This window comes from Mustela erminea, chromosome 14 (assembly GCF_009829155.1).
Source record: "Mustela erminea isolate mMusErm1 chromosome 14, mMusErm1.Pri, whole genome shotgun sequence".
Classification (NCBI taxonomy): Eukaryota; Metazoa; Chordata; class Mammalia; order Carnivora; family Mustelidae; genus Mustela; species Mustela erminea.
This window is the reverse complement of record NC_045627.1, coordinates 29,104,758-29,117,687: the sequence shown is the minus strand read 5'-3', so window position 1 is coordinate 29,117,687 and position 12,930 is coordinate 29,104,758. Positions and strand designations below refer to the sequence as shown.

Genomic DNA, 12,930 nt, shown 5'->3' with positions numbered 1-12,930 from the left:
GTGTGACTTATCCCTGTCATGATATCTGCTTAGGGCCTCAGTCTCTGGGGAATGAGCAGCAGACAACTTTCGTCTCCACTTTTAAGATGGGGAAGTTTGCGTCAGAAGGCTGGAAGACTTGCTTGAAGATAGATGGGTCGTTGGTGGCCCAAGTGGGATTTGAAGTCAGAGAACTGACTCTTGAGTCCTTAGAGTAGCATTGAGTACTAAGTATGCATCCGTTACTGTACCAATCCTTGTATCTCTTACTTTTCTAACCTCGTATCATTTGATACTATGAAATAGGCACCTTGCAAATGGAGTAACCAAGACTAGAAGAAGAGTAGTGTGCTCATGCTCTCACAGCTTGAAAGGGACAGAAATGGGGTTTAAACTCTGGCCTGTCTGATACCAAGCCTGAGCTCATATTATATAACTTCTTTAGAAAAAAAATATTCAATACTGAATAGAGCATAAGGTATTTATGTGAATCATTAAAAAAAATCATTAACTGATATTTTATTCTGTCCTTCCAATATTTGACAACTATTGATTAAGTTCCTACGATGTGTTAGCTGTTCTATTAAACACAACAAAGAGTGACTGTTGAACTTCTTGGAAGTTAGGGCTGATACTTAAAGTCCACCAACGGGGCCTTTGAGGGCCCTGCCCATAGTCTCTCATCCTGGTGCCTTGTGTAATAATTGCCATCTCCTGCATTTCCTTGCTTGAGAGCTTCCTTTGGTCACCAAAACCGGCTTTGTCGGCCTGCGTGGCCAGCTCTTCTGTGCCCCCGAGTGAGTGCCTCTCAGTAACAACTTCCTCTGAAGACTGATGGCAGCTGGTCTCTAAATACCCCAGCTGCCCCCTCTGTGGTGGGATAACACTGACATGTGTATTCTGCACTGGCTCTCAGAGTTTGCACCCGTTGTCCACGGTGGTAGTTGGCTCGTCAGTACATCTCGTATTGGTGGGCTTCCCTATCCAATCTCATTTCCCTTGTTCTTGACTGGTTTTTCTTTTGCCTCCCAAATCAATGTCTTCACTCAAATCCTTGTCTCAGGGGCTACTTTTCAGGCAACCCGAGTTAAGACAGGGCTCCTAAGGATTCTTTTGTTCGTCGTGAGTAGGTATTTTTAATCTTATGAAGATAAGCAGCCATATTTAAATTGTCTTAGGAGTTAATTCTTGGTCTAGTAGTGGTTTAACTTATTTTTACTTCAGCCTTCCCATGTCTTATGTGGGGCTATTGAGAGCTGTCACCTACTTTATCCTAGACACTTAATAGATATCAAAGAAATACTGTACCAAATTTCTCCTGAGAGAAAACTGTTCTTACTGTGCAGGGATTTACTTTGTGAGGCCTGCAGGGCCAAAGGATACTCAGAGAACAAGGTACTTAAATATGGTATTATTCTCCTTTTTCTGAATTCTACTATTTCAAAGGAAGTGCTTATTCCCCTTGTGGAGAAGATAGTACATCTGGGACTCAAGCAGGTTTTTGTGTTAGGGTTTATCTAACAATCTGAATGGGTGAACCTGGGAGCCATTCTTACTGCCTTAAAGAGCATTTTTATTTTGCTGCTTGACAAAAGTTTATCGAACCTCTACAGAATTTGAACCCCCAACAAAGCAACATGGAAACCACATCAACACACGAATGGATAAAATGCACAGTTCCAGGTAAGGTAATGGGTCTGGGAAGGGCAATTGAAATATTCCTCTTCAGGGTTCATTTGGTTAGTAAGACATTGCATCTTAAAGAATAATCAGAAAATCAAATAGACTTTGGTAAGTTTGCCTGATTTTAAAAATATAATCTCAGAGGGGGAAATGGCCTGTCTACAGAGACAAATGGTTACCAGTCTCAAAATAGTTTTTACTTTATTTTTACTCTGCCAACAAACATTCTTTTTTGGAGTTTTAACCTAATTTCCCAGAGTTGCCTGGTCTATCTTTCTTCTCTAATTTTATAATGTCCTACCCCAGTCTTTAAGGTCTCAGTTGGTTAATGTTTAATGCTCTCCATGACCAGTGTTTGATATTTGCACTTTATAGGGCTAACCAAATTTGTAGAGCAAATTAAAAGTGTGCAGGTCTTTGGCAAGCCACGTTTAGATATGTGTTGCTCAGAAACCGTCTCCTTGTTCAATACTGCATGCCCCAAATAGTTTCAATTAACTCTTTTCCTTTCCGGCAAGATCTGCAGCTCTCCGCATTGCTTTTTGGGAGCGATTACTTCCTAGATTTACAAATGTCACAGCCTCATATGCTTCTGCTTCCAGAAAGCATGTCGCAGCAGAGAGCTTCATTTCTGTGTGAAGTGAGAGTAACAGCAACAGGTAACCTATTAAACCAGATTGACCAAAGACCACAACAAAGTACACTGGAGAGGGAGCAGGGGAAGTTGGGGGAGGAGGATGTGTGTGAGGGAAGGAGGGGTAAGAACTGTAGAGTTGCTATTTTTGTTTAAAAAAAAAAAAAAGAAGCTATACTTATTCTTAAAAAACACAGAGGTGTGGGACTCATGGATGGCTCAGTCAGTTAAGCATCTGACTGTTGATCTTGGCTGAGGTCATGATCTCGGGGTCCTGAGATGGAGCCCTACATCGGGCTCCAAGCTCAGTGGGGAGTCTGCTTGATATTCTGCCTCTCCCTCTGCTCCTCCCCCAGCTTACTCTCTCTTTCTGTAAAATAAAAAGATCTTTAAAAAAAAAATACAGGTGGAATAACACACAGATTAGGTAAAGAGCCATTGCTGTAATTACCTGAAGAAATATATTATTTTTCTTACCCATGGGTTTAACTTCATTTTTTTGTTTTGTTTTGCCTTGTTTTGTTTTGTTGTTGAACAAAGTGAAAGGGCAGTGTGGTATGTATCACACAACAGACAGGGTTGGGGGAACCAGAGCTTGGGTTTCATGTCTAGTAAAAGGGCCAGATTCACGTAGGATGTTGGTCACGCCCTGTCTTTAATCTCCCTGGGCATCACCCACGGAAGAAGAGAGTGCTGTGATCTCTGGAATGTCTTCTAGTTCAGGCATATAGGGATTCAATCCTATCTTTAGCCCCAGTCATAAAATTCTAGGGGAGTGGGAGGTGGGACTTACACCAACCTTCTTAAAGGACGTAAATCTCAAAAATAATTGTCGAATAGACTACAATTTAACTTGAATTTTCCTTGAAAAGTATCTTGCTTGTGGCTGGTTGTTAGCCATTTTTTCCCTCCCTCTTTCCAAGCCAATACTCTCTTTCAGCTTTGTTGAGAGACCCCAGTTTTGACACAGTGTGAGAAGATGTGAAGTAGCTTCTGGGATTTAATCAGTAGATGAAAATGAGGAATCCTCAAACTGTAGGGTCATTGATGGACTTGGGGACTCAGATTTCCTGGGGGTCAAATTTCCTGTCTCCTCAAAATTCCAGAGAGAGTCGGGCCAGGTCCAAAGTGATAGCTGCTTTCCTGGCACATGGGTAGTGACTGAATACTAATGTGTTTAACATTTGGACTTATTTTTAATCTACTGTATTAGGAGCACAAATTAAATCAAGAACAAAATGTTACCAATGTTGTTTTTTTGTTCCTGCATATGCATATATCCTTAACACTGTTTTGCATTCCCTTGTGCTAGGAAGCTCCCCATCTGACATTGACTTATTTCATAACATGAGTTTTTTTGTTTTGTTTTGTTTTAAGAGCAAATATACGTGGAGGAAAAAGAGAAACAAGGAGCTGAATTTCCACCCCATGCAGCCCCCCGGCTTCAAGAAATCACTGCAGTACAGATTTTAACAATTAACATTCCTGTAGTGCAAGTCGTTCTGGATGGAGCTAATAAATGTTTTCAAACACTCCCCAGCTCAAATACACGTTCAGCTTATTTTCTGTCATTTGATGGCATGGGTGGGTTGAGACATTCCTCTAAGCCCCCCCTTTTTTATTCTTTCTAGTCAAAGAAAGAGATCTTATCTCCCTACCCACCCTAACTCACCCCCTTCCTCTGCTCTCCCGGCTCCGTGCCTACTTTACTGAAACCTGACTTACAGGTCAGCAGGCTGGTAGCATTAATTTTACTCTGTGAGGAACACCAAGCATTTTGGCAAGGAAACATGAGAACCCTGTTATAATATTACCGTTTTTCTAAATTAAATATTAGGAAAAATTAAACCAAATTGTGACGCATAGTGCAATGGAAAATATTTCTCCTCCAAACACTTCCCTGTGATAAATGCCTGTGTAAGGAAAGCACCATAAATATGCACTACATTAAAAACCTAGATTATTCAGGTTTTAAGACTTATAGCTAAAAGTGGTTTAATGTTTCATGCCTAATAATAGATTACTCCTATCACATTTCTAACCTTTATTTCTCCTAGCTTTGAAGTCCAGCCATATAAAGGTTGTTTGTAGAACCACACGAAAGTTAAAGCAAATATTACTTAGAATGATTCATACCAGCAAGAATTTGCAATGAAGGCAGAGGCCTGCGTGTGTGTGTGTGTGTGTGTGTATGTGTGTGTGTCTGAATCAAAGGAAATGAAATGTTTGTAATATTTTTTGGTTGATAAATTTATTAAAACATTTTAGAGGCTTGTAGTAGAGGCACAACTGACATAAACAGACTGACTGGAAACAGATTATATTCTGCTCTGTGGGGGAGGCAGAATTTAGAGGGGGAAAAATTCCCTGGATTTCAAAAATTGCCACCAGGTCACAGCAATACTTAATTAACTGAATACATTAACGGAAGGCTATAACATAGATGCTAAAAAGGGGGGGGTGGAGAGCAAGAAGTTCATTTAATCCTCTGTTCTTTGCTTACAGATTAGCCTTTCAGAATGAGCAACCTGCCTTTTTTTTTTTTTTTTTTTAAAGGATCCATTTACCTTCCAGAGCTTTTCATAGCAAAACATTTTGCATGGTTGCAAAAGAAATTAATTTGTTGCCAGTTGCTCCATACTGGCAGGAATTCTGAATAAAGAATGTAAGCAATCTATCTTTGTTTGCAAGATATAATTAATCTGGCAGTTAAAATTCTTTGGAAACATTCTGATGACTTATGTGGAAAAGTAGCGCAGCATTTTCAAAGAAAACTCAGAACTGTATGCAGGGAAAGATAAAAGATATATGAAGTGTTTGTTCTAAGCGATACTATTCATTTAAAGATCATAATGTAACCCCACCCTAGCAATTATTGTGAAAAACAAGACAAATCTCTGTCTATAGCTTTCTGACACAGTCTTGATTTGAGAAACAAAATAAGCACATTACTGTTATAGTCTAATAGACTGCAAGCTGTTTTATTAGTCAGCTGAATCCTGTTTTGCATAAAAAAGAACTCTGTTTGCTATCAAGAACACATTTACATTAATATGACTTTGACAAAGTAAAATAAAATCGCATTAAGATGATGTAAGTAGATAAGACAATGAAATCTCTGTGAGAGAGTTTTGGCATACACTAATTACAGTCAAGTCCCTGCAGGAAAAGAACATATTTTTACACCAACTATCCATGTGTTTAAAAATGTAGAGAGCCCAAAATGCAATCCTTGGTTTAGGTATTTCCTGAATACATAGTGTTTCTGAGGTAGTTTTTTTTTTTTTTTTTTTTAAAGGAGCCTGCTTGATAAATAACACTTTCATTTACTATAATAAAAGCAAGTTTCTTTCTGAATACTAGCCTGTAATCATCCTGATTATTTTAAGGGACTTTCCAATATAGGGCAGCTGAAAACAAGGTTTTAGATTACATGGTAATTTAGGAATGCATGAAAAGCTAAGCAGTTACCATAATAGGGTTCTGGATAAACTTCATGGTTTTTAGAGCAAAACATAACAACATATGTTTTGTGATTTGTTTCAATGATTTTTCTGTATTTTTTTTGTTCAGGTTCTATCAAAATATTTGGAGGCCTCATCTGTGTACAGCGTTTTTATAACCTTATTTTGAAAACTTTGATGTCTTCTCTCTTTATTCAGTCATTAAAAGAAAGGCAGTGATGGATGATGATAATGCTGTGGATTTTATGACTAATCAGTTCTTGGCAGTGGCCATATTTCTTCCACAGTGAAACTTTAATATTCTTTTGGCCTTGTATAGACTTAAAAAATTGGGGGTGGGGCGGGGGACTCTGGTACTTTGGCTACTTATTAAGTATTGCCAGTTAGCGCTCAGAAGTTAGCGCTCTGATACGACACCTGACAAAAAGAAACAATCAGGAAGGAGGCTTTCTTCTCCTGCCTGGCAGCTCACAAAATTTGGGTGCCCTGTAATTGCGTTTTCCCCTATGTTTTAAAGATAAAAGTATGGAGGAAAACCAGAGACTCTAGAAAATATGAGAAGGAAGAAAGTCTCCTAGGCGTGAGATCGCCAGCCATTTGCATTTCCTCTTCTCCAACGGTCTTTGTGATGATGCAATTTTTAGGAGGAGCCTGACTTTCTGCCTGGAGCCTTTGATGTATTGTTCTTGAAGTTGCAACAACAAACACCAGGTGTCTCCACTTAGCTGAGCTAAAGTTTCTAAAAAGGAAGGCCCCTTTGCCAGGAAAAGTTGAAGCAGCCTTCCCTTTCCCTAGAGCTCTTGGCTACTGCCTAGATAAGCCCTGAAGGACTGGCAGGTCCCAGTGAAAGGGAGTTCATTCACTCATGAGTGTTCAGGTTAGACTCATTTAAGCTGTTGACTCAAATCAGATCTGTAAGGGGACCTGATTTTTATGTGGAAGTCATGAAGACTGTTGCCTTTGGAAACATTGGTAACCTGGGGAAGGTGTCTAGTGAACCAGGTAGCAGTGACTGGAGTTACATCCTTGCGTTGCTCTGACTCACCATCTTGGAAAGCAAGAGGCCAGTAGCCTGGTGGATGGGAGTCTTCTTCTTGTGAGAAAGCCAACTCAACAGGGTGTATTCTGCTTGGGGACAATTAGAGTGAAGACCCAGCAGCTGATGTGTGGGCTTCTTCTCCACCGGTGGCCAATACCTCAAATTCCAAGTAGCTATTTTCATTAAAATTATTCATTTCTTCAACAAAAAGCATTTGTTGCCAGGTACTGTTTTAGTGAATAAGCTAGACAAAATTCTTTCATTTGATGTCAAGGGTGACAACTGAGGCCAGTGTTTGCCAAAACACTATGTTTGTTTTGGCATTCCAAGTATGGTGATAGAGATTCTCTGCTGAGAAAAGATTTCTTATTTCCTTATGCTCTGGAACTGCTGGGTGAGCAGGGATCTAGATGTAGAGCTTCTTAGAACTTCTTAGTAGACTTAATGTGCTAGTTTGTATTGCCCCTTTCCAAGAGATGTCCTATTTTCCTGAGGTAGGCAAAAACTTAGATTTGGAATGTGGAAGGAGGCAAAGCAAAAAAATAAATAAATAAATAAAAAATAAAAACAAAGCCAATAACAACAAAAAGCAAGCCCCCAAACCAAACCAAACCAAACCAAACAAAAAAAGCCCACTGTGCTTGGAAGCCACCTGTTCAAGGAAGGTGATATTTGCCCCAGAGAATATAATTGTGGAAGTAGTACTGATCCCAGTATAGGGGAAAGCTTTGTTACCCATGGGTTCTGAGTAGCCTTCAAACAACCACATGGGAGATGGGAAAGCTAAGAGATATGGGTTCTAATTTCAGCTCTGCCTCTAACTAGCTACGCAATGTTGGATAATTTGCTTACCCTTTTTGATCTTAATTCCTCATTCCTAATAATAAGCATTGAATATGTATTAAGTCACTTAATCATCAAAAGAGCTTTAGAGGGTAGATCAAGTTGTTACCTCTATTTTATAGATAAGGAATCTGAATAACAGATTAAGAAACTTATGCAAGGTCACACAACTAGAAAGTGATGGTGCCAAGAATATTCAAGGGCAATTTTGGACCAAATGATTTCTTCTTCAAGATCTAATATTCTATGATTTTAAGAGAGTGGGCTTTGCTATGTCTTGTATTTATTGTGATAGGGCAGTCAAACCTCTAAGCAGAAACCATTCATCAGTCAGCAGATTTATTGAGACATGTACTCTGCACCAGAATTAGCCAAGACCCTAGGGAATCCACAGGGAGCAAGATAAAGTCCTTGCCCTCAGGACCTTATAGTCTAGTGGGGGTGTGGTAGGGGACTGGTAAACAGGCAGTCCCTATGTGTAACAAAAATAGTCATTATCACTAACATTTCTATAGTGAATCATAGTATTAAAATATTATGGCAGATTCCTCATAAAAGCCAAAAGTAGAAACAACCCAAGTGCCCATCGATCGATGAATGAAATAAACAAAATATGGTCTATTCACACAATGAAATATTATTCAGCCATAAAAAAGGAATGAAGTTCTCTGTGATGAGAACCTTTTCACAGACCTGTACTGAGCTCCGTGAGGATAAGACTCTCTGAAGAGACGGGCCTTGCCCAGCCCAAGCCCAGCACAGTCGCAGCTCCGGAAGACAAAGCGAATGTGAAGTCACGGGTGTGGATTTAATGTCCCTTTGTCTGCAGGGTTCGGGCGCACCTTTGAACGCTGCAGAATGGAGAAGAGCCGACTTGCGTGGATGCGGTTCGGCTCTAAAGACCTTAGAGGTTTGAGGGCGAGACAAGACCTGTCCCCTGATCCCTGCGAACTAGGCCTCACTGTGATGCTCCAGCATCTCATCACTAGGCCTGAGGAACCCAACGGTCTGCCTGGGTGAATACAGGTTGTCCTGAAGGTGATACATTTATCTGTGATACGACTCCATTCCCAGCGTGAGGATCAAACTCATGACCTCGAGCCCAGAGGTCACATGTTGCACGGACTGAGCCAGCCAGGGGTCCCTTGATCTATTTCCTCTAGATGTTCAAGATTCTGCCCATCGTTGAACTCCTGGCAAGTGTTAAGGATGAAGCAGCTTGTTCCTGTGTGTTACCCCAAAGCCTCCAGAGTTAACAGGTGCTGCTACCCATAACCTGCTTGCTAGTTCAAAGGTCCAGTACCTTTTGTGGAGCCCAAGAGTGACTTGAGGAACCCTGAGCCATTTTTCTCCTGGGCTCCAGTGGAAGTCAGAGGTCTGAAGAAAGAACAAGGCCTGTATCCTAGGAATCCAGTTCTTCAGGGATGTCAAAAGGAAGTTTTCAGGTCATTTTTTGTACAACCTAGTAGAAGTGAGCATACAGTTGTTTAAACCTTTCTAAATAAAAGTTTAACATTTAAAAAAAAAAAAAAAAAAGGAATGAAGTATTGGTAATGATACAACATGATGGAACTCCCAAATCATCACATGAAGTGAAAGAAGCCAGACACAAATGCCACATATTATATGATTCCATTTACTTGAAATGTCCAGAAGAGGCAAACCCATAGAGACAGAGAGCAGATTAGTACTTGCCAGGGACATTAGGGAATGACTATTTAATGGGTACGGGATTGTTGTATTTTTGGGGGGGTGTTGAAATATTCTGTGATGGTTGTACATCATTGTAAGTACTAAATGCTCCTAATGATAAATTTTATGCCAAGGGTGTTTTACTACAATTTAAAAAATGATAATAGATAAGGCCAGGATTATTATTCCCATTTCAAATTAATAAATCCCTATTCAACACCTGTATTGTGGAAAGTGGCTCACTAGTGTTGTGGCTATAAAGGTGAATAAGATATAATCCCTCTCCTAACAGATTTTATAATCTACTTACTGGAATAAGAGGAGATCAACAATGAATTGCACTAAAGCGTAATTAAATCATCTTTATAATGGCAGAAGGGGCACAGATGAGGAATATTGAGGATAAAGGAACAATTCATCACAAAGGCACGCCAAAAACACAAGTGCCAAGCACAAAACCCAAGTGGGATTTCTGTGTTGTGATGGTGACATAAAGCAGGGATTGGCGCACAGCCACGCGATAGTCATTGGCCATGAGAGCCAGGAGGTAGCTGTCAGTGGAACTAAAGGTGGTAAGGTGGAAGACGGAACGGTGTAGTGTGTGTAGATAAAGCTGCCCCATGCTCCAACAACATGGCTATCATCTGAGGCACAGTAATAGATGCGGGGCAGATGTCATGGAAAAGTAGTGACTTGGGACCACAAAAAAAGAAACAATTCATTTTCTACTGAGGTTGTTGGACAATTCTCATGGAGGAAATGGTGCTTCTTGTGTCTTGAAGTTTGAATAGAAATTCAAGTGATGGAGAAGAGGAAAGCAACGGAGAGGATAAATCACTTGCTGAAGGTCATGCAGCAGTAATGGAGCAGAAATTGTCTGACAGGCCCCCCGTCCTGATTGAAGACACCTTCAATCCTCCTTATTTGTGGATTCCAGGCTTGCGAATTATTTGTAACTCCCAACCAATACTTGGGGCAGTTTTGCAGATTTAGTGGGCCCGTGAAGAGTGGTGAATTGAGTCACTGGGCAGGTATGTTCCCAGCAGAGGGCAAACGAGGCAACATCTGCCTTGTTTCCTCTCTCAGGGTGTAAACACGTGTCCTTTTCACAGTGAGTGTAGTGTCGTGTTTTCACACTTTTGTGCTTTTTGCTGGTGATTTCACTCTTTAAAGTGGCCCCTGAACACTGTGCTGAAGTGCTGTCTGGTGCCCCCAAGTGCAAACCAGCTGCAGTGTGTTTTGTAGAGAAAAGGGGTTAGATAAGCTTTGTTCCCGCTTGAGTTATAGAGCTGTGGGCTGTGAGTTTTATGTTAACGAACCAATAATGTATGTTTAATAAGGTGTCTTTAAACAGAAACACATACAAAAGTAGGTTGTATGTGGATAAATTGATGAACATGTTGGGACCAGAGGCTCACAGGAACCTAACCTTGTATTTCCCCTAGGAGCGATGCATTGTTCAGTGTTCATGAATTCAGTGTTGTGGCAACTTTATTGAACCTGAGTAAATATAAATACTAAGAACAGACTGGCCTTCTCATTATTCTTTACTCCCAGGTTGAATTTGGACCATTCTTTCTCTACTCATCGCTCATCATCAACTCCCACCTCCTGGCTAAACACACACACACACACACACACACACACACACACACACACACACACACTCTTTTCCCCAGAACTGTTTACATAATTTTTAGGATTCAGAGCAAAATAAAAATGCATGGCTCCTGTGCACATACTGCATACCCATGAAGCTGGTACTGCTTCTCCCTCCACCTTATCAGCCATGTCCTCACTTGAGTGAGTGTCTTTCTTTCTTCTCTGGAATTAAGAAAATCTGATCACTGCTCGCTCTACATCCTTTGAGATAAGAAGTTTACCAAGCCATTTGAACTTACCAGATGTCCCTGGGGGAAGAGGATAATATACTTACAGACACACAGTCTGTGATGACTTGGTGGCTGAACAGTTGGCTTGGCCTTTGGCCTCCTGGAGTCAAGTGACTTGGAGGGGGTTTTGTTTTCTCACCAGCAACCAGCCAGCGTCATGTGGGCTTGCATAGAAGAGTAAAACAGGGCCACAGAGCTCCACTCTGCCTCTCTTCATTCCCCAGGGTCACATTCCCTGCAAGAAGTCTCCTTAATGAGTTGATAGGTCCCAATTTAGCTCCCTGAAGTTCCTGGACAACGCTGGAGTCTTGGCAGCCTCTCACGGGTGGCCTTCGTTCAAGGACTGCGGCCATCTCCAGTTCGATGTCCAGACTTCCAGGACAGAAGCAGGGCGAGGGCGGGCACTGGACTCCTGAAGTGGATTTGCTTGGCTCAGAACTTGCTTTTTACAAAACTTGTGACTTAAGTCTTCAGTGAGGAAAGGAAGGGAGGGGAAGAGTGGACATTTAGAAGCAAGGCGAGGAAGGCAGATCCCTGGAATGCATTTCCGGATCTGGGCTTTCCTCAATCCTGTTCGACCTCTGACCCGGTAGGAATGAGGTGACGTCCGGGAAAGCATGCAGGCTTGTGAGGAAGCAGGCTGAGTTTCCTTTGGGAAGGGAGGGCCCAGTCGGCTGGGTTCCCTATTTGCTCCCTTGCTGTTCACAGACCTCTCTACCTGTCACCTCTCTGTGGCCACATATCACAGGGCCTTCAGGGCCATCTTATTCCAGGAAGCCTCTGAGCCTGGGGCATGTAGGAAGCTGTATTAGCTTGCCAGGGCTGCTTAACAAAGTACCAAAGATGGGGCTTAGAGTGTGGAAATTTATTGTCCTACAGTTCTGGAGGCCAAAAGTCCAGGAGCAAGGTGTTGGCAGATTTGGACCCTTTTGAGAGCCATGAGGGAGAATCTGTTCCAGGCCCCTGTCCCAGCTTCTGGTGGCTTGCTGGCCGCCTCTGGCATTTCTTGGCTTACATTTACATCCCCCTGATCTGGATGTTCACGTGGTGTTTTCCCTCTGTCTCTGGTTCCAAATTTCTCCTTTTTTTTTTTTTTTCTTTTAATAAAAACACTTATAAGGCCCATCTTACTCCATTATTAACTAATCACATCCGCAATGACCCTATTTCCAAGTAGGGTCATATTCTGAGGTACTAGGGGTCCAGACTTCAACATACGGAATTTGGAGGACTCAATGCAATCCAGAACAGAGGCTGTGGTAGGAATGAAGAACGGCGGTGAGATTTTAGCAAGGAGGGTGCTGATGGAAATGGGCCAGACAACAGTGCTGCGTGTGGATGGGGAAGGAATGGGACTTTGACTTATACATGTGCTGTGGAGCCAGGCTGTAAACTGCTATGAAAGCCAAGATAGTGAAGTCAGACTTGGTGTAAAGGGCAGGTGGGAGCCACTGTAGACTCTTGAGCCAGATTTGGAATAGGGTAAAAATGGCATTTTAGGCCACCGGCTCAGGCAGGTGTATGGAGGATGAATTGCAGGGTCTGTCAGCAGAGTGTGTGTGGGGGTCATGGTGGGGAGAGGAAGGGAGGGGGAGGGGAGAAGAAGGAGAGGGAGGGGAGGGGAGGAGAATAAAGGGTGGGTCTAGTTGCCCTCTGGGCTACCACCTGGGGAGTAGAACGGAAAGGCTGTAGACTGTGAGAGTT

At 41.8% G+C, this 12,930-nt stretch overlaps 1 long non-coding RNA gene across 1 annotated transcript in view; it reads left to right on the top strand.

Annotated features, from left to right (window-relative positions):
- The first annotated feature begins 2,138 nt into the window (after nucleotides 1–2,138).
- LOC116573464 overlaps nucleotides 2,139–12,930 on the top strand; it is a 42,582-nt gene continuing 31,790 nt past the window's right edge. The window contains exon 1 of the long non-coding RNA XR_004278804.1: nucleotides 2,139–2,321. This is a non-coding gene — a long non-coding RNA (uncharacterized LOC116573464). The remainder of the gene's footprint in view (nucleotides 2,322–12,930) is intronic.